This window comes from Gobio gobio (assembly GCF_949357685.1).
Source record: "Gobio gobio genome assembly, chromosome: 25".
Classification (NCBI taxonomy): domain Eukaryota; kingdom Metazoa; phylum Chordata; class Actinopteri; order Cypriniformes; family Gobionidae; genus Gobio; species Gobio gobio.
The window spans coordinates 40026345-40048951 of NC_137121.1; the positions used below are offsets into that span (position 1 = coordinate 40026345).

The 22607-nt window shown below is 40.9% G+C and overlaps 2 gene segments (V, D, J or C); both read left to right on the forward strand.

Annotated features, from left to right (window-relative positions):
- The first annotated feature begins 4386 nt into the window (after positions 1–4386).
- On the forward strand, positions 4387–7944 carry LOC307121298 (immunoglobulin lambda constant 7-like). The segment is given in 3 exons: positions 4387–4506; positions 6264–6312; positions 7440–7944.
- Positions 7945–12775: 4831 nt separating this feature from the next.
- Positions 12776–21799, forward strand: LOC307121299 (immunoglobulin lambda constant 7-like). The segment is given in 3 exons: positions 12776–12979; positions 14960–15008; positions 21295–21799.
- The last annotated feature ends 808 nt before the right edge of the window (positions 21800–22607 follow it).

A 22607-nucleotide genomic window follows, 5' to 3' on the forward strand; every position in this document is an offset into this window, starting at 1 on the left:
TTTTTCTAGCACACAGAAAAATATAAAATAAATACAGTCTCAATATATATATATATATATATATATATATATATAAATAAACAATTACATGTGTTATATACATATGTTTTATTTACACACACATGGGGAAAAATTATATATAATTTTTCCCCATGTGTGCTAGGAAAAATGCAAAATATCAGCATATGTATAATGCATACTGGTATATTGCATTTTTTCTAGCACACAGAAACAATAAAATAAATACATTCTCACACACATTCTCAATATACATAAACAACTACACATAGCAACTCACCGGTATGTTATTGGATCAACTTCTCTGTCAACAAGCACCGTCATCGCTGTCTTGACTCTCCTCAATGTTTCCCACATCGCTGCTTCGAGTGAGCTCAAATAAAGCATCTTCAGCACAATAAAAACTTCTTTTGACGATCCATTGGATAATAAATTCCGTCCAGTTAGTAAGATTAGCAAACAGTTACTACAAAGAGTCCGTCTGTACTAGCCCGTTAGCTCTTAGCTGTCAGATGACGGGGAGGGGTGTGTGTGGGTGTCACAGTCACACAGACTACTCGCAGCATCTCGTGGGGAGATGGCGCCACATTCAAATGAATAAATATTCACGCCCATGTGACAAATATACACATGCCAGCTGTCGTTGGAATCGTGTGCTCATTGGCTTTCTGTCAGTCATGACGATTCAATGCTTTTATTGGCTCCAGATAAACAGACATTATCATTGGATGAGCACATCCTGACATCAGCTAAACCGAGTGCTATGGTTGGATATTTTTGACTAGATCCCGGCTATCTTTGCATGTTTTTGAGTGGGGTTGGTTGTATTATGTTCGTAACATTCTAACCTATAAACTAGGGGTGTAACGATTCGTTTTAACAACGATTCGATTCGTATCACGATTTGAGGTTGTTGATACGATTCAAGGACGATATTGGTTCATTTAGAACCGAATCCGAAACGATTCAGTGACTTGAAATCGATTCAGTAACTTTTTAGCCAAAAATTGTGTGACTGAAATAAATATCTGGATACTGCTCAATGCAGGTGAAGTTTCCTAGATTCCTGTTGTTTCTTGTAAGGGAATCAGGTATCAATTAATTATGGATATAAACAAACAAGTAAACAACAATTAATGGCAAATGCATTCAAATTTTATTTGAATAAAGTGCAACCAACAGTTTAGGTTGAATTAACAGGAAGATAACCTTTTCTGCTCTCATTTTCAATGTACAATACATATTCAATAAAAGCACAGTAAGTGCAACCAACATTTCAACAGTAGGTTAACCTGCTACTTCTGCTTTTGTTTTCCAACATAAAAATATTACAATATTAGTATAAAAAATAAAGTGCAACTAACTACTCTTCAGGTTTAATTAATAGTAGGTTTACCTGCTACTTTTGCTGTTGTTTTACAACATTAAAATAATACAAATACAATATTAATATCAAAAATAAAGTGCAACCTACATTTCTTCAGATTGAATAAACTGGCGAAACCTGCTACTACTCTCAGTTTAATAAACAAACAATATTTAACAAAGATAAAATGTAACCAACTACTCTTCAATGACTCTACAGATTTCTTTTTCAAAAATATCACCATGATCTGACCGCAGAACACTTCTCTGTGCGTTCACTATGTCGCCAGCAGTACAAAAACTCGCTCTGCAGGCACACTGGTGTCAGGAATTCACAGGTAACATTTAGCAAGGCTTGAAAGTACAGCTAAAACGTTACTAACTTAGCTCTTTCTCCTGGTGGCTTGATAATTTCTCGCACGTTGGCTTCTCTGTCATCCGCCATGCTATGTTTTGTTTTCTTAGCGCTGCTGCTGGTGCGTGCGTTGCGATGATGTCACAGATAGGCAGACTTAATCGAGTAACGTTTAACGGCTTTATCATTAAAAGTGCTAAGAAAAAATATCCATATCAAGTCTGACGTGCTTAAATCCAATGCGTTATTTCCCATGATCGATACAATCGATTGATTACCTTTTAAAACAGTGGTCGCCAACCCGTCGATCGCGATCGACTGGTCGATCTTTATCACTGTCCCGGTAGCTCCCGACAAATAACCGAAAAATAATTAACAACATGTAACAAGTAGAATTATGTACTGCTCCTTTAATGCAGAAGGCAGTCCGTGCCGTGGACGGAGCGCGTGCTGTGAACGTCGCATGTATGCGTGTAATATTTCTGTTGCTCTCACTGTTTATTTTCTGTTCAGTAACGCAGTTGTTAGTGAAGTGTTTTGCAAACTGCCCCATGTGGGCGTGGGATCGACGACGCTGATAATAAACCCCTGTGAAATATCAGATACGTGAGTTTTGCTTTCACTTGACTAACGTTACAACCATTCAGGCCAGCTATCCGGCCTCTCTGTGTAAAGTCGTACAAACACATTATCAAGGCACGAAATCGCTCCTTATGCTCCCAAAATGTATTATCTGCAACCTCAATTCACACAGCAACAAATTGACCGATGCTAAAGTTATGACAGCGCTACTGCAGCTGAATATCTCTTCAGCAAACTGCCGCAAAGGAAAGTAAAAGTTGCAGACGCTCATACACAATCACTATCATTAAAAGTAAAGTAACTAAATGATCAGTGCTTATGCCACTCTCTCTCCTATTGCAGTCCTTGATTTGAAATTAGCTGTTTTGATCAATACAATGCAGCTCATATTTGATGCTTGAAATATAGGAAGAAAAATATAAATATTGAATTGGGGAGGGGAGGGGAGGGGGGTTAAATTAATGTATTTCTGAACAAAACTGTCTCAGCTTTGATGGCATTTTACAGCGGTACCAAAAGAAACGCTTCTTTTCCATAAGCACCATCTACTGTCAAAAAGTGAATTAGCATTTTTATTCAGTCCATCTGTTTTTGTTTTGTGCAGGTGTGTCTTATGTATCAATTTCACAAAGCTAAAGCTGAATAAAGTCTTGAAATTATGCAATCTAATTTAAATAAAAAAAACACTGCTCATGCTACATGTGTGTACCTTTGTTTGGGTAGTGATTAAAATGCAGTGGTTGCCTCACATTTCAAATGGCTAATTTGTTAAGCTAGTTTGGGCTGTTATAGAGCAAATAAACAACAAAATAATTTGCTTAAGCAAAGAAAAAAAAACGACAGATGTTCTCGAAATAAATAAAAAAAAACTCTGAATCGGCCATGAAAAATCTATAAGTAGATCTTGCCTTTCATCAAGGCTGAGGTCAGGGATCTTTGGCTTGAAAAGGTTGGTGACCACTGTTTTAAAACGATGTTAGATCGATATATGTCTTCCGGAAGGCCATCTTGCCGAGCACAGATCGATGTAGTTAGATCATAGGAAAATAAATCGATACATCGATGTAGTAGATGAATCGTTACACCCCTACTATAAACCCATGCCACTTTATGCTACCGGGAGACATTATTTTATGCATTATTTTATTGCATTACAGTCTAGTATGATACTTCGCTCCGCAGAAATGCGATGTAAACAAAGGATTAACCATCAATATTACACCGTTATTGTTTCGTTGGATTAAAATGCTCTATGGGATGTTATTCAGTGGACCTTCACCTTTCCATTCATTCTGGATTTTTTAGCAGAGGATGCGTGTGTGGCTCGTAATTAGGACACTAAAGGTATGTGCTCTGTTTTTATTTATGCTTGATTTGATGTGTATTGCTTACATTGATGCAAAAATACAGCCGTTATAAGCTTTTCATTGAAAAACAGTGGTCTGTCCTCGATGCTTGAGGTTTAGACCTTTAGAATGATATATAGTTTGTCAAGATTAATGATGTTTTTTTTACATTAAATCTATTAACAAACATTACACTCGTGCTAAAAATAGCGCTTCAACCCGTGCACGCGCTCATGCAGCTTAAGGGGTTTTAAGCTCTGAGCTGGGGTTTAGTTACCATAGATATCCATAATAAAGGCTAGATGTCTCGTGCGCGCTGCTGGCCAATGGAGGTCGACGTCCGCACCTGGCGGCCATCTTGTCACAGTCAGCTCGCTCACTCGTAACATTGTTTTCATGGTGCTTGCACTTTTAAAATAACCATAACTTGCTCAATTTTCTACCGATTTTCAAACTGTTTGGTTTGTTAAAAACATCAGAGATGTAGTTATGACACAGCATACTTATGAAAAAATATTCATAATTTGTTCACGCATTCATAATTATAGCCACGTTAATAACGTTTGTAAGAAACCAAATCATTTGTAAATCCGTCAAGATTTCAGTGAGATACAAGTATTTGTGTTCATGCAGATCATCAGGAGCCACAGAGCCCTGCCTGTGACAAGATGGCCGCCGCTGATGACGTTAGAGACTCCGCCGTAAGACATCTAGCCTATGATGGATATCTATGTTAGTTACCCTTTAAAGGAAAGGTGTGTAGATCTCAGTGATGTTAAGACATGTGACCCTCTAGTGGTGAAGTGTGGAAGTGCAATTAAAGGGATTGACTTTCCTACAGTAAATAATTTAGATAATATTGTAGTGGAAAGTTTTGCAGGGACAAGCACCACTCACATTTTCTCCACATTATAGTAAGAGATATAAGATTGTGTTACATGTTTACTTACATCATAATAAATAAATAAAGTGTGTGAAAGGTTTGATACACCATTGTGTTGTGTGTGATGGTCCATCAGCAGCTGCAGTATCTCTCAGCTGTATCAGTGCAGTCACTGTGACGTCTGACTGACACAGGTTTTTGTACGACTCTTTATCACTGTGTGAACACATACTGACTGTTTGGATAGTGTACACTCTGACAGTAATAATCTCCTGTATCTTCAGTCTGGACTCCACTGATGCTCAGAGTGAAATCACGTCCAGTATTTGCTGTTCCACTGCCACTGAATCTAGATGGAGTTCCTGTATAACGGCTGTTTATTTGATAAATCAGGAGTTTAGGAGCTTCTCCAGGTGTCTGCTGATACAGGCTAAGTAGTCACTGTATATTCCTACATCTATATGACACTCTATTGAAGCTGTTTGACCCTGTTGGACAGTTTTAACTTCAGGTTGAGTCAGAGTGACTCCTCTGGATCCTGAAGAAGAGAAAAGAAAATCAATCAGTGTTTAAAACTACTATCATCATATACTTTTACAAGAACACCAAAACCAGAGTCAACATGTTTGTCTCACCTTGAATAAAGAGTGAAATGGTCCAGATGAAGATGTTGATGGTGTTCATTGTTGTTCTTGTGTCTTGTGTGATGATGAAGATTGTGTTCTGTTCTGCTCTCAGTCATGAAGTGTTAAACTCACAGCACTATAAACACTCTCAGACTGAAGCATGTGCTGACAATGCAAAGAAGTGGGCAGGATTTACAACAGCTTGTGCTCAGAACAAACTCACACACACTAGAGTTACACAATGATCATTACATTCTGACTCATGTTATTTGAGTTAGTTCAGTAGTTTTATTTGTATTGTGACTCCTGAGACACTGAGGATGTGCAGATGAACGTCCATCTCTGTGTCCATATTCAGTCATGTGACCATCATCACTGCTACACTTCCACTAGATGAACCGCCATCACTAAAGTCAGATCATGAATCATGAGTCTGTTCAGAAAGTATCAGGACTGATTGTGAATCTCTAATCAGAGTTGATGGTGTCACTCCATCTATCATGAAGCCTCATGTGTGTCTGAAATCATCAGATGGAGAAGAAACAGGCTGTTAAAGATGGAGACATATTAGAGCTTGTTCACGTTTCATGATCTTGTGTGGAGATTCAGAACCAGTCCAGAGACTTTTAGAACAGACCTTGAATATGAAAACATGCTTGACTGTGGAGAACATGCAAAATACCTTTTATATTTTCATTGTTGACACTTTCTATTGACTTTGGCTATAATATTCAATAAACTCATGATTTGAGCAGATTTTCACTGAAGATTGAAGTCTGAAGCTGCAGGTTTTTCTGTGAATCCTGAAGATTGAGCTGCATATGAAGAACAGAAGCATCATTATGAGAAACTCCACAACATCATCCATGATCAAAGAGGTCAAAGGTCACCTCAGAGGTCACAGCTCATCAAATATATTTCTTTCAACAGTGTTATATCAGAAATCATTGAGTCAATCTGAATGAGTGAGTGTTGAGAAGAGCTGAGGAGCTTCTAATATCAGTGTGTTGAAGTGTTGTTTCTCTCTCTCTGCTGGAGTGTGTGTTCACTCGAGTGGAATAGAGGTTTTTGTACGAGCGTTTCATTAGATTGTATCACTGTGGTGGACATTCGGTGGAGGAACCAAACTGGTGATCGGTAAGTCTGTCTATTTAATTACCTAATAAAAAAATACAGTTTAGATTTCAGAAAGTGTTTTACAGTTGAAACAAGAACAACATTTATTAATGATAATGATTATTAGATATTGTGCTGAAACTTTACTTGAAGCCTTTATGTATAATGCATTATAAAGATATTCATAATGGAGATTATAATGCCTTATATCTTTTAATTAATAATTGTAACCAAAGTTAAAATGCATTATAATATTTGCTAATTCCTTGTTGCATCTGAAATTGGTTGTTTGTCGTGAGTTTTAATGTATTATAATTTCTAAAGGTGTAACAATGAATAGATAATATTATAATGTGTTATAACTGTGGTTACAATTATTCATGAGATCATACATGCATTATAATGTGTATAACAATTCATAATTAATGCATTCATACTTTTATAATGCATTGTGTATAAAGGCTTTAAGTGTTACTGATATTATTTAATAATTATTTAATCTAAATCAATGATATTGTCATGTTTATACATTCAGAAGAACGGCATTATTCCTTTCAACAACAAAATATACATACTAAACATATTTCCATAAAGCGTCTCACTATGAGTTTATTGAGTATATTACAGGTTTGTTTTACTTCATTTATTTCTACACTGAGTTCATATATAGTTCATCTTTTATTGTAGATATCATACATGGAGAAAAGAGATTTGACATCAGAATGTAAATGTTGTACTTTCTGTAGTTCAGTCAATGATACTGAATCTCTTTTGCTCATGTTGTGATTATAATTCAGTGCTTTATAATACAAACACAATTTATGTGTGACTTTTAATTCTGTGTGAAATTGAGTTTGATTTTGAGTTGAATATCTCAGTAAAATGTAAGAACTTTATGTTCTGAGTTAAAAACTGCTGTGATGAAATCAGTCGGTGTATTACAATGTTGAGTTTGATTGATGAGGTTTGATGTAAATGTATATAGTGATTGTGTAGTTTGTATATTGTATATATATCAGCTGTAGTGATGTTGAAGGACATGAAGGATCAGATTGTGATTGTGATTTGTCCTGCTGTTGAAATGCTGTGAATGAAAGTGCAGTGTGTTTTCTTTGTGTTTGTGAATGTGTTGTGTTTGTCTCCTGCAGCTGGTCCCACAGTGAAGCCCTCAGTGTCTCTGCTGCCGCCCTCTTCTCTGCAGATCTCTGGAGGCTCAGCCGCACTGCTCTGCCTGCTCAGCTCTTACTCTCCACAGGGGGCGCTGGTGAGCTGGACACTGGACGGGTCAGAGGTCACCGAGGGGGTTCTGACCAGCGCAGAGAGCCAGCAGAACGGCCGCTACAGCCGCAGTAGCGTCCTGACCCTCAGCAAAGCACGCTGGGAAGCGGGAGAGGTGTACGTCTGCAGAGTAACACATGATGGAGCTCCTCATGAGGTCTCGTTCCACAAGAGCTCTGAGTGCTGATGTTTCTCTCCTGAAGATGAGCCGTATCTGAGTGTCCTGTGTCAGGCAGGATTCACATGAGTCTAGTGCTGCAGCTGTAGTGATTTACAACTCAATACTGAAAGAGAGCTCGCATGTGTCAAAGCACTGTGTGATCTTTCAATCTGCTGTGTTTGCTGCAACATTCAATAAAGCTTCTCAACAAGTTCACTTTGTGTCTGACAACATCATTCAACTAACAGATGAAGATGCAGGTGCTTTTCAGAAGGTTGATCAGTAGCAGTAAATCAGTCAAATAAAGCTCTTGGGGTTTGAACATGGTCTCTGGAGACAGAGCTGCTCTATTCTGAGAGGATCACAATCACTCCACCCTGACAATGCAAATGGGATTTTCAGTCTCACTCTTTGATTGGTTACAGGATCTGGACTGGAACAGACCACTTTCACTTCTGCTACACATTTACATTTACAGAAGGTGGTGAGCTTTAATATATACAAATATGATAAAAACACAAATCCAGAATGCGCCGTTGTGACAGTAATTGTGTAAGAATGTAAATCTTTCTGTGGGTCAAATGGAAAGCATCTCGTCCAGACAGCAGAAGTGACTAATTGCAGTCTGTTCAGTTTGATTGACAGGGATCATATATTACACCTAAAACATGATGATCATATTAAAACACTGACTCATTCTCTTCATAAACACAGATTGATGTTGATTGTAATCAGGGGCGCCGTATAGGGGGGAAAAGTTAGGACAATTCCAAGGGCCCTTGACTGACAGGGCCCCAACAAATAGGTAAAAACTAATTAAATTTTTTAATTATATTATACACTATATAAACCATCATCATTGAGTATATTTCAAATAATAATAAAATGAATGATGTCTTTAATTTTACTTATTTTGACAATAAAAGTTAAATATCCCCATTAACCAAAAGGTAAACATCCATATTGACCGACCACCCCCCTGTATCTGCATGAAATGGTTTGGTCCTGCCTTAACGCACTCATAAGTAGCTACGTTTCCATTACAGATTTGCACAACACTTTTGCGATATATTTTTGTCGATATATAAGTCGATCAAAAATATTACGAAATGACAGCGTTTCCATTAACTGATGTTATGTGACTAAAACAATTTTTTTCCTCTCATGATAAGTTATTCCAAAAATTATGCCATGTATGTTGTTAGGTTTATATCCCAGCCACCGCACGCCATTATTATTAATAGAAGGAGACGTGTGTGTTATCCAAGCATTGATGGATTAATGTTTTAATTTGATGGTGGTAATTCAAAGGGTTTTTTTACCACTTTGTTATTTTGGCTCGGAATTTCGTTTGTTGGAAATATAAACTGAATTTAGAAACGCTTTTGAAATGAAAAACTTTGCGTTTAATAAACAAAATATATTTTTGAAATGAAGACAGTGTTTGGATTGGAGTGCAAAATAATCCATTCCCTGAGTCCATGGCCTTTGCTGTTATTGAAGTAGACAGTAGACAGTTTATAGTTTATAATTACATCTTGCACTTTTCTGTATGGCTAAAAATGACGGAGTATTGTGAGTTTTTTCCACTGTCATAAAGGAAAAAATCCATTAGAAGGCGCCGACGACTTCGTCGGCCATGGGTTAAAGAAAATGCAGCCTATTTCGTTTCATAGTTAGGCTATGTTTAAATTGTATTATTATTTTAATTTCATATGTTGATTATGAAAAGTGAGCATTATGAGAAAGGCTACATAATCAGATGTGCATATAGGATGTCTGGGGACATGGATTTTGAGCATGTATTTCATTTAATTTTGTTTCCTATAAATTCTTTCTTTAAAATTAATTTAATTTTGTATACATTTTATCATAATTACAATCAGTGTTTCATATACTAATTGGCTGGATTTAATAAACAATTATGAAATATAGCAGTCAATATAATTGTGACATGGAGGCGTCAGCGACATTATTAGCATTGCATGTGAACTGGAGCGCGACTCACAGACGTGAGAAATATGTCGCTTGAAATGTCTACTTTTAAACAAAACAATTATAAATGAGAAGAAATAGGCTACTCTCTGATTATGTCATAAAATGGGCATTTCTCTCTTGGCGCGTCCACTACTGCGGAGATGGCGAGTCAGCACCGTCAGCTGACATGACACAGAAAACTCTATAGTTTAATTATTAATAAACAATTCAAGTGTCTCCTTGCAATTTTTTACACATTCATAATCAATACTTTTGCCGGTTCTTTGTGGCAAGCTTAATGCTTGCGCTTGAGTGGTGATAATAATAGCCTATTATATTGGTGGCATACTCATTACAGTGATATATTATTAATATATTAGCCAACGTAAACGCTCGGGTTTAGAATTCTCATATTTATGTAATTAAATTAATAAAAGTGGTTAGTCAACGAATGGCTTAAATGAACAACTAGGCCTGCTATTATATAAAAAAAAACTTTAGTCGGAGACAGCCCTACTTATTTCACATATTTTTGAACCAATGTCACAATGTGCATTCTGGGATGAGCGAGCAGCGCTGAGCGGAATGAGTAAGCTCGAGGTCAGTATTAGATTTTGGATAGCTAGCTTGGCTTGTATGTTTGGTGCAGAATGGGTGTGTTAGCGGGGGCCAAACCTCATATTTTTTCATAGGGCCCATAATCGCTAGCGGCGCCCCTGATTGTAATGATATAGTGTTATTAGTGTGTGTGCTGTGATCAGTGTTGTGTGTGATTGTGTTGTTCCTGGTATCATGGTGACTTTGATACAATGTTGAGTTTTGATCCAGACCATCATTTTGGCTGAGGTTGATATTTCAGTGTTTAAAGTGTGTTGGATCAGCACTGAACTTCTGATGAAGTCGACACACACATGGGTGGAGTCAGTGGCCGTTTCTCAATATGTGTTCTTGTCTGGACTCGTGTTCTGGTGTTCTTGTGAATCGTCATCAGTCGCTGCCCAAGTCCTGTTCCTATTCAAAGTTCACATCTGGCCAAGTACAGTTCAAATCCCCAGATGTGTTCTTGATCCGGCCCTTTTATTGAGGACGCATCGAGAGGAGACTTGTGTGGACTTCAGACAGACAGATATCCCAGAATGCATCTCATACCAACCAGCAAGAGTCAATAGGGGATGAGAAAGCCAGCATAATTAAAAAATACTACTGAAATGTAACTACAAATGTAGTTTTAAGAGTATTTCAAGCGAGTATGTAGTTGTTTAAAGCTCAAATCTAGTGGTTTAACATGAGATACATCTAACTGGCGATCTTTGGTCTCATGAATCTATAATTTGTTGTCTGTCTAATGGTTTTGGCTGAGGTCAAAGTGAAGTGGCATTGAGGTCAAATGAGGAAAACTGTCCTTGAAAACATCGCTGGTGTCCAGCCGCCACTGCAGAACTTTCTCAAAGGATGACGGAGTATTTTGAGTCTCTTTCACACTGATGAGAAATAAAGCGAGTAGGTCGCGCCGGCGTGATTGTCGACCTCTAGGGGTTAATGTTAATACATTTATTATTATCTTGTTACAGGTCCATCTAATCTGTTCATTTCATGCCATCATTTAAGTATTTAATTTAATATTGTCTATTTTCTACACTTACATGTACTTTTCATACAAGATACTGTTTGGGCCGATCACACACCCGGACCAATGAGACGCCAGACGAGACGCGAGTGTGTTTTGCTAGTTTTAGCCCGACACAGTTAACCAATCAAATGCGCTGTGTAGATGATGATGCGATCGCTTCTAAATGAGTTATGGGTCTGTAGCGGAGCTCCCTCTCCTACCCGAGGAGCGATTACAGGGATACTACCTCTAGCTTAAACATGACTACGCCACCCTGGTTACCAGTGAAAACATTAATACTATGGATCTAAGATTTTACACAAGACACACAGGAACGAAATTGTCAAGAAGGGCTAGAGACGTGGATACCAATAATCAAAAAGGTTTATTTAATTACTCACAATGATTTTTAAAAGGGTATCAAAACTGGGTCATCAACATTCACAATAAAAAAAGGGAGACCACGAGATAAAGGAAGCCGAGGCTTAACGGCAAACTTAGTAAGCACAAGACTTCTATATCACTCTCAGCCCCTGTGTACAACTGTCAGCACACACACCGCAATAACATCAAGAAATAACCACGCAGCACTCTGTGAAAAGCCCGCCACCACGTAAGGGCCCACTAGTGGCCTGCCCTGAAGCCTCGGCTCCTGTAACGAGAGCAAAACATTACTACAGGTCTCATACAATAACACTCACACCAAACATACACAATAACATTTAAATTAATAAAACAAAAAAACAATACTACAATAAAAATATGAAGGTTCAGTGCCAACGAAATGACCTTCACTGGCCTTCTACCAGCATCTTAGAAACAGAGCACAAATCAAACAAAATTAACGAATACCACACTGCAAAACACTCAAGGTAAACCAATCAAAACAAATCAACACAAACAATGAAAAAAATTAATATAGTAGAAAAATCAAAGAAATACAAAAAAAATCCCCAAATATATGAAAACAAACCCAATACAAAACAATTAGAACATATCAGGGGGAAGATATCCAGCGGTGGCACATACTAGAGGACGAGCGAGCGTCACACACACGACACGTAGGCTGTGTACACGTGCGTGGAGAAGAGTTTGTGATCAAGATATCTTAATATATAAAGCAGCAGCGTCAAATCGCGTTGCTCCCCAGGCGTCGCAGAACATCGATTCCTCCTAAAAATACACACATAAGCATACTTGCAACATATAAAAACATGAGTGCTGTACGAAGTGGAGGTTTCACATACCTTTAATTCATGAACCCGTCGCCCATCCACACCACGCATACACAGGACACGGGACACAACCTCCCCCAAAGCACGGGAATGCGAGAGGGGCACGAAAAGCTCACACTGTAAGCTATCCCCGCAGCTATAAATCACATAGACGTTACGACACATCATATGCCTGTGCACTAATTAATCAGCCAACACACACACATAAGGTTACCTCAAAGCATCATGAGACACGGGACTGCAAGAGAGACATGTGATGAGATCTGGAGCCGCCAACAGCCGCAAACTATCCCGAACTATGAGCAAAACAATCGTTTACACAAAATCCCACACCTGTGTTACTATCTAGCTCAAACGACACCTACCTCAGAGCGGAAGTGTTACGGGAACAAGGGGCGGTCCCACGGGCAACGACGTGACACTCAAGTGGTAAGCACACGCAAAGAGTGGTTTTCGTGCTATTTTTATACCGTCCCATCCTGTTCGTGATTGGACCCGCACTACCCCAAGCACATTAGTTTAATTACAGGGCCACAGTACATCCCACTACAGGTCCATGGCAGAACTAGGTCAATATTTTCTTTCTATATTACTATTATTTATAATATTATTATTGTGTTATAATTTATTTTTGTGTAATGCCTCTGTATGTCTGCACTATGTCTGTTCTTTCCTCCTGCACTGGAGAGTTGATCAATAAAACTCTTCACCACTCACATTTTCTCCATATTATAGTAAGAGATATAAGATTGTGTTACATGTTTACTTACATCATAATAAATAAATAAAGTGTGTGAAAGGTTTGATACACCATTGTGTTGTGTGTGATGGTCCATCAGCAGCTGCAGTATCTCTCAGCTGTATCAGTGCAGTCACTGTGACGTCTGACTGACACAGGTTTTTGTACGACTCTTTATCACTGTGTGAACACATACTGACTGTGATAACTCTGACAGTAATAATCTCCTGTATCTTCAGTCTGGACTCCACTGATGCTCAGAGTGAAATCTCGTCCAGTATTTGCTGTTCCACTGCCACTGAATCTAGATGGAGTTCCTGACTGGAGGGTTTTTATATAATAAATCAGGAGTTTAGGAGCTTCTCCAGGTTTCTGCTGATACCAGGCTAAGTTGTCACTGTATATTCCTACATCTATGTGACACTCTATTGAAGCTGTTTGACCCTGTTGGACAGTTTTAACTTCAGGTTGAGTCAGAGTGACTCCTCTGGATCCTGAAGAAGAGAAAAGAAAATCAATCAGTGTTTAAAACTACTATCATCATATACTTTTACAAGAACACCAAAACCAGAGTCAACATGTTTGTCTCACCTTGAATAAAGAGTGAAATGGTCCAGATGAAGATGTTGATGGTGTTCATTGTTGTTCTTGTGTCTTGTGTGATGATGAAGATTGTGTTCTGTTCTGCTCTCAGTCATGAAGTGTTAAACTCACAGCACTATAAACACTCTCAGACTGAAGCATGTGCTGACAATGCAAAGAAGTGGGCAGGATTTACAACAGCTTGTGCTCAGAACAAACTCACACACACTAGAGTTACACAATGATCATTACATTCTGACTCATGTTATTTGAGTTAGTTCAGTAGTTTTATTTGTATTGTGACTCCTGAGACACTGAGGATGTGCAGATGAACGTCCATCTCTGTGTCCATATTCAGTCATGTGACCATCATCACTGCTACACTTCCACTAGATGAACCGCCATCACTAAAGTCAGATCATGAATCATGAGTCTGTTCAGAAAGTATCAGGACTGATTGTGAATCTCTAATCAGAGTTGATGGTGTCACTCCATCTATCATGAAGCCTCATGTGTGTCTGAAATCATCAGATGGAGAAGAAACAGGCTGTTAAAGATGGAGACATATTAGAGCTTGTTCACGTTTCATGATCTTGTGTGGAGATTCAGAACCAGTCCAGAGACTTTTAGAACAGACCTTGAATATGAAAACATGCTTGACTGTGGAGAACATGCAAAATACCTTTTATATTTTCATTCTTGACACTTTCTATTGACTTTGGCTATAATATTCAATAAACTCATGATTTGAGCAGATTTTCACTGAAGATTGAAGTCTGAAGCTGCAGGTTTTTCTGTGAATCCTGAAGATTGAGCTGCATATGAAGAACAGAAGCATCATTATGAGAAACTCCACAACATCATCCATGACCAAAGAGGTCAAAGGTCACCTCAGAGGTCACAGCTCATCAAATATATTTCTTTCAACAGTGTTATATCAGAAATCATTGAGTCAATCTGAATGAGTGAGTGTTGAGAAGAGCTGAGGAGCTTCTAATATCAGTGTGTTGAAGTGTTGTTTCTCTCTCTCTGCTGGAGTGTGTGTTCACTCGAGTGGAATAGAGGTTTTTGTACGAGCGTTTCATTAGATTGTATCACTGTGGTGGACATTCGGTGGAGGAACCAAACTGGTGATCGGTAATTCTGTCTATTTAATTACCTAATAAAAAAATACAGTTTAGATTTCAGAAAGTGTTTTACAGTTGAAACAAGAACAACATTTATTAATGATAATGATTATTAGATATTGTGCTGAAACTTTACTTGAAGCCTTTATGTATAATGCATTATAAAGATATTCATAATGTAGATTATAATGCCTTATATCTTTTCATTAATAATTGTAACCAAAGTTAAAATGCATTATAATATTTGCAAATTCATTGTTGCATCTGAAATTGGTTGTTTGTCGTGAGTTTTAATGTATTATAATTTCTAAAGGTGTAACAATGAATAGATAATATTATAATGTGTTATAACTGTGGTTACAATTATTCATGAGATCATACATGCATTATAATGTATATAAAAATTAATAATTAATGCATTGAAATACTTTTATAATGCATTGTGTATAAAGGCTTTAAGTGTTACTGATATTGTTTAATAATTATTTAATCTAAATCAATAATATTGTCATGTTTATACATTCAGAAGAACGGCATTATTCCTTTCAACAACAAAATCTAAACATATTTCCATAAAGCGTCTCACTATGAGTTTATTGAGTTTATTACAGGTTTGTTTTCCTTCATTATTTCTACACTGAGTTCATATATAGTTCATCTTTTATTGTAGATATCATACATGGAGAAAAGAGATTTGACATCAGAATGTAAATGTTGTACTTTCTGTAGTTCAGTCAATGATACTGAATCTCTTTTGCTCATGTTGTGATTATAATTCAGTGCTTTATAATACAAACACAAGTTATGTGTGACTTTTCATTTTGAGTTGAATATCTCAGTAAAATGTAAGAACTTTATGTTCTGAGTTAAAAACGTCTCGGTTACGACTGTAACCTTAGTTCCCTGATAGGGAACGAGACGCTGCGTCACCGCTTTGGGAACGCCTCTGCGTAATTGCGTCGTGAAGCACGTATGTCATCAGTCCAATAGAGAGACGGAACGTCATAGGCGGGTGACGTCATAGACCCGGAAGCTATAAAGCACACCGGCAAACACACGCCGTTAGCTTCTGAAGAAGGCCTGAAACAAGGCGCTTGCGGGCATGCAAGGAGTATGGCCGGGTGACGCAGCGTCTCGTTCCCTATCAGAGGAACACCCCGCCGCATCACACACTTCCTGCAGGGAGGCCCCTGCCAAGAGAGCTTGAGAAGCAGCCATACTCCTAGTGGAGTGGGACCGAACAGCCAAAGGAGAGGGCTGTCCGGCCGCCACATAAGCCAGTGAGATAGCCTCGACTACCCACTTGCTCATCCTCTGCTTTGACACCGGACCCCCACGGGATGGAGGTCCGTAGCAAACAAATAACTGATCAGTTTTCCTCCACAGGGCAGCTCTGTGGACATAGGCGTCTAAAGCGTGAACGGGACAAAGCAGATTTAACTTTTCCTGGTCTGACGTCGTAAAGGGGGGAGGACAGAAGGCCTGGAGCACAATAGGTCTCACAGGATTAGTGAGGACCTTAGGAATATACCCGGGCCTCGGAGAGAGAAAGGCCTTAGCCATACCCGGGGCAAACTCCAAGCAAGAGGGTGCAACAGAGAGGGCTTGCAAGTCCCCAATTCTTTTAAGAGAAGAAATAGCAAGAAGAAAAATAGTTTTGAAAGTGAGAAACTTCTCAGAAACTTCCTCAAGCGGCTCGAAGGGAGCCTCGGAAAGGCCTTGAAGGACGATAGAAGTCCCAGGCCGGCACCCTGGTGCGTGTCACAGGTCTCAGTCTCAAGGTTCCACGGAGGAAACGGGTTACTAGCGGGTGTCGCCCTAATGAAACTCCACTCAAAGGAGTGTGGTAAGCTGCTATGGTCGCCACGTACACCTTTAGTGTGGAGGGGGCTAACCCAGCAGAGAAACCACGCTCGCAGGGCAATTAACTGGATCCCGCAGGCGATCTCGACACCATAGGGTGAAGAGTCTCCACTTTAGGTAGTAAAGTTTCCTCGTAGAAGGAGCTCTGGAGTGTAGAATGGTCTCAACAACCTCAGTTGAGAGACCGGAACTTATGAGCTGGGCCCCCTCAGAGGCCAAGCCCACAGTTTCCACAACTCCGGGCGGGGGTGAACAAAAACTCCGCCCGCCTGAGAGAGAAGGTCCCTCCTGAACGGAATCTCCAGGGGAGAGCCGTCGAGGAGAGACACCAGATCCGAGAACCATACCCGGCCCGGCCAGAACGGGGCTACTAGAAGGAGACGGGCCCCGTCCCGGCGCACTCTCTCTAATCCTCCCGGAAGCAGAGCGATCGGGGGGAAAGCGTACAGGGGCAGCCTCGGCCACTCCTGTACCATCGCATCCAGTCCGAGAGGAGCTGGAGGCGACAGGGAGAACCACAGATGACAATGAGAGTTCTCGTGAGTGGCGAACAGGTCCACTTGGGCCCTGCCAAACTTCTCCCAAAGGAGCTCCACCACATCGGTGTGGAGTCTCCACTCCCCGGGCCTTGGCCCCTGCCTCGACAGGATGTCTGCTTCCACGTTCAACCGCCCAGGAATGTACATAGCCCTGACTGACAGCAATTTTCCCTGAGCCTAGAGGAGGATAAGGCGCGCCAGCTTGTATAAGCGACGGGACCTCAAACCCCCCTGATGGTTGATGTAGGAGACCACCGATGTGCTGTCTGTGCGCACAAGCACATGATGGCCCCTGAGATGCGGCAGGAAGTGCTTCAGAGCCTGAAACACCGCCAACATTTCTAGGCAATTTATATGCCACAAACACTGGTGCTCCTGCCACAGACCCTGGGCCGAGCGACCACTCATGGTCGCCCCCCAGCCCGTCAGGGAGGCATCCGTGGTCAGAGAAGTACGCTGACACGGTACCCCCAGCGATGGGCCCTGGGTCAGGAACCTGGGGTCCTTCCACATAACCAAGGTGCGGAGACACCGCCGCGTTGCCTTGATTACGCGAAAGGGGTTCCCCCTCGGGGAGAAACCCCTGGTCTTGAGCCACCACTGTAGCGGCCTCATGAACAGCAGGCCCGAAGGAATAACTTTGGACGCGGCTGCCATCAGACCCAACAGTCTCTGAAACTGCTTCACAGTGAGCGGCTGGTCTAGCTTCACCCCTTTTACGGCTGAGAGGATCGACCCCTCGCGAGGCTCCGACAGACGAGCCTGCATAGCGACCGAATCCCAACTCACGCCGAGATAAGTGATCTTCTGCACAGGAGAAAGAACACTCTTCTTGGAGTTGAGCCTCAGCCCCAGCCTCCTCATATGTGCGAGAACAACATCTCGATGCTGAACTGCAAGACGCGCTGACTGAGCTAGTATCAGCCAGTCGTCGATGTAATTGAGAATGCGGATCCCCTGCAAACGCAAGGGGACCAGAGCAGCGTCCACACACTTCGTGAACGTGCGGGGTGAAAGGGCTAAACCGAAAGGAAGCACTCGATATTGGTACGCTTCTCCCCTGAAAGCGAACCTCAGGAACTTCCTGTGCTGCGGAAGGATGGAGATATGGAAATATGCATCTTTGAGATCTATCGTGACAAACCAGTCCTCGGACCTGATCTGAGACACGATCTGTTTGAGTGTCAGCGTCCTGAACTTGAGCTTTGCCACGGCTCGGTTCAGGACGCGAAGATCCAAGATGGGGCGCAGCCCACCATCCTTCTTTGGCACTATGAAGTACCGGCTGTAAAAGCCTGACTCCCTGTCCGGGGGGGGGGGGGGGCCCTCTCTATAGCCCCCTTTTGCAGCAGAGTCTGTACTTCTTGAGTCATCACCAGAGCCTGCACCGGGTCCACCACAGTGGAGAGGACCCCGTAGAACCTGGGGGGGCGGCATCTGAACTGAATCGCGTACCCCAACTTTACGCATCGCAGGACCCAACGAGATATGTGATATGTATATCCTCGGATGACCCGCGGGGCCCCTCCGCGCCCCGGCACTCGGGCGGGGTTGGCGGACTGACCCCGTGAGGGTACCGCGGACACACGGGTACCGTGTACAGCGGTAAGCACCGTGCGCCCGCGGAGGGGATCACCCTCACTGTCCTGGGCCCAGAGGCGTCAGGACTTCTTTGACGCAGCCTTCCTCGCCACAATGACTGTCCTCTGATCAGCCCTGGGGTTAGAAGGCTGCGCCTGTGAGCGCCACGCACCCGACGACCCTTTCTGCGGGGGTGTACGAGTGGCGACACTCACTCTCTGCTGCGCCCTGTGTGAGGAACTCGTACTCTGCTGGGCGGGAGCAGCAGATGAGACCTGGGGCTTACGGGGAAGGAACTGTTTGAGCGCCGCTGCCTGTTTTTTCGCCTCCAGGAACCTGTCGGTAACCGTGGTGACAGCGTCACTGAACAGGCCCTCCGGAGACAGCGGCGCATCAAGCAAAAAGCTCTTGTCCCTTTCCTTGATGTCCGTAAAATTCAGCCATAAATGCCTCTCCGTGGCCACCAGGGCTGCCATAGAACGGCCGACGCATCGGGCCGTCTCCTTGGTGGCACGGAGAGCGAGATCGGCAGTCGATCGAAGTTCATTAATAGTATCGACTCCGATCTCGTGGCTTTCCCCCAGGACCCTTAGCAGATCAGCCTGATATGCCTGCACAATAGACATTGTGTGCAGACACGCGGCGGCTTGACCTGCTGCCGAGTATGCTTTGCCTTTCTTCTTGTTCTTTCAGAGTATGTAGCAAGCTTAAGGGAAACAGCAGAGCTTAAATAGGGAATAAAACGGGATAGACAAGACACAGCTGAACAGAACTAAACTAACGAGGGTTACCATGGTGACAGATGAGTGGCGGGAAACTGGAAAAAAAGGAACATGTGATCAGGACACAAAACGACAACACAAACAGGCGTGTGACATGAAAACACACTGAAAGTCCATGGACAAAACAGAACATAACTGTGACAACTAGATACTGCAAAGCGTACTGACATTTATAAAATGATCTGGACTCGAAATCAGTTCACATTAGTCCAGATTAAACAACGTCTATCTGAAATGTTAAGTTATTAATAGATCCACAACATCATCCATGATCAAAGAGGTCAAAGGTCACCTCAGAGGTCACAGCTCATCCAATATATTTCTTTAAACAGTGTTATATCAGAAATCATTGAGTCAATCGGAATGAGTGAGTGTTGAGAAGAGCTGAGGAGCTTCTAATATCAGTGTGTTGAAGTGTTGTTTCTCTCTCTCTGCTGGAGTGTGTGTTCACTCGAGTGGAATAGAGGTTTTTGTACGAGCGTTTCATTAGATTGTATCACTGTGGTACACATTCGGTGGAGGAACCAAACTGGTGATCAAATGTAAGTCTTTTTTTCAATTCCCTATTTAAAAAATACAATTTAGATTTCAGAAATGTAGGTTGCATTATTAAGATATTCATAATGTAGATTATAATGCCTTATATCTTTTCATAAATATGTGTAACCAAAGTTAAAATGCATTATAATTTTTGCAAATTCCTTGAAATTGGTATTTTGTCGTGAGTTTTAATGTATTATAATTTCTAAAGGTGTAACAATGAATAGATAATATTATAATGTGTTATAACTGTGGTTACAATTATTCATGAGATCATACATGCATTATAATGTGTATAACAATTCATAATTAATGCATTAAAATACTTGTATTATAATTATTTAATCTAAATCAATGATATTGTCATGTTTATACATTCAGAAGAACGGCATTATTCCTTTCAACAACAAAATCTAAACATATTTCCATAAAGCGTCTCACTATGAGTTTATTGAGTTTATTACAGGTTTGTTTTCCTTCATTTATTTCTACACTGAGTTCATATATAGTTCATCTTTTATTGTTGATATCATACATGGAGAAAAGAGATTTGACATCAGAATGTAAATGTTGTACTTTCTGTAGTTCAGTCAATGATACTGAATCTCTTTTGCTCATGTTGTGATTATAATTCAGTGCTTTATAATACAAACACAATTTATGTGTGACTTTTCATTCTGTGTGAAATTGAGTTTGATTTTGAGTTGAATATCTCAGTAAAATGTAAGAACTTTATGTCCTGAGTTAAAAACTGCTGTGATGAAATCAGTCGGTGTATTACAATGTTGAGTTTGATTGATGAGGTTTGATGTAAATGTATATAGTGATTGTGTAGTTTGTATATTGTATATATATATATCAGCTGTTGTGATGTTGAAGGACATGAAGGATCAGATTGTGATTGTGATTTGTCCTGCTGTTGAAATGCTGTGAATGAAAGTGCAGTGTGTTTTCTTTGTGTTTGTGAATGTGTTGTGTTTGTCTCCTGCAGCTGGTCCCACAGTGAAGCCCTCAGTGTCTCTGCTGCCGCCCTCTTCTCTGCAGATCTCTGGAGGCTCAGCCGCACTGCTCTGCCTGCTCAGCTCTTACTCTCCACAGGGGGCGCTGGTGAGCTGGACACTGGACGGGTCAGAGGTCACCGAGGGGGTTCTGACCAGCGCAGAGAGCCAGCAGAACGGCCGCTACAGCCGCAGTAGCGTCCTGACCCTCAGCAAAGCACGCTGGGAAGCGGGAGAGGTGTACGTCTGCAGAGTAACACATGATGGAGCTCCTCATGAGGTCTCGTTCCACAAGAGCTCTGAGTGCTGATGTTTCTCTCCTGAAGATGAGCCGTATCTGAGTGTCCTGTGTCAGGCAGGATTCACATGAGTCTAGTGCTGCAGCTGTAGTGATTTACAACTCAATACTGAAAGAGAGCTCGCATGTGTCAAAGCACTGTGTGATCTTTCAATCTGCTGTGTTTGCTGCAACATTCAATAAAGCTTCTCAACAAGTTCACTTTGTGTCTGACAACATCATTCAACTAACAGATGAAGATGCAGGTGCTTTTCAGAAGGTTGATCAGTAGCAGTAAATCAGTCAAATAAAGCTCTTGGGGTTTGAACATGGTCTCTGGAGACAGAGCTGCTCTATTCTGAGAGGATCACAATCACTCCACCCTGACAATGCAAATGGGATTTTCAGTCTCACTCTTTGATTGGTTACAGGATCTGGACTGGAACTGTAATGGCAAAAATTAATTCGTCGACATCACTAATAAGAGACAAACCAAGATCCAATTGTCTTTATAAAGATTTATTTTCCTTGCAAGGAAGAGCCACGGTCAAACGCAGCCGCTCGAGGCTACCTTGAGTGTGAACTGCTAAAACAAAAGAAAGCACAAACTTTTATACCCTCAACAACCCCCTCAGTAATTTTCCATACATCTGGCGAAACCCACTGAAGGTTTCGCCTTGAGCAAGAGGTGAGACAATACACAAATGGTCCCCCTCCTGTCTTGGATCTCATTTGAATTAAAAGCAAGAAACACAATGGTCCTTCATCTTCATCTAACAAAGCATGTTAGCCAGGAACTCAGATTCCAAGAGCAATAAAAGATAAAAGGGACAATGTATGGCTTCCACAGGTGAGGCCTCTTTGATCTGACTCATTTAAAACACAATAGAGAAAACAGGTCTGGAAGATTAAATCTTCTGTGATTAAATTTTTCCCCAACAATTTCCCCCTTTTATCATTCTTTGATAACTTTCAAAAAAGAAAAATTTTAAATGTGTATATAATAAAAATAGAAGTAGTAATAATAGT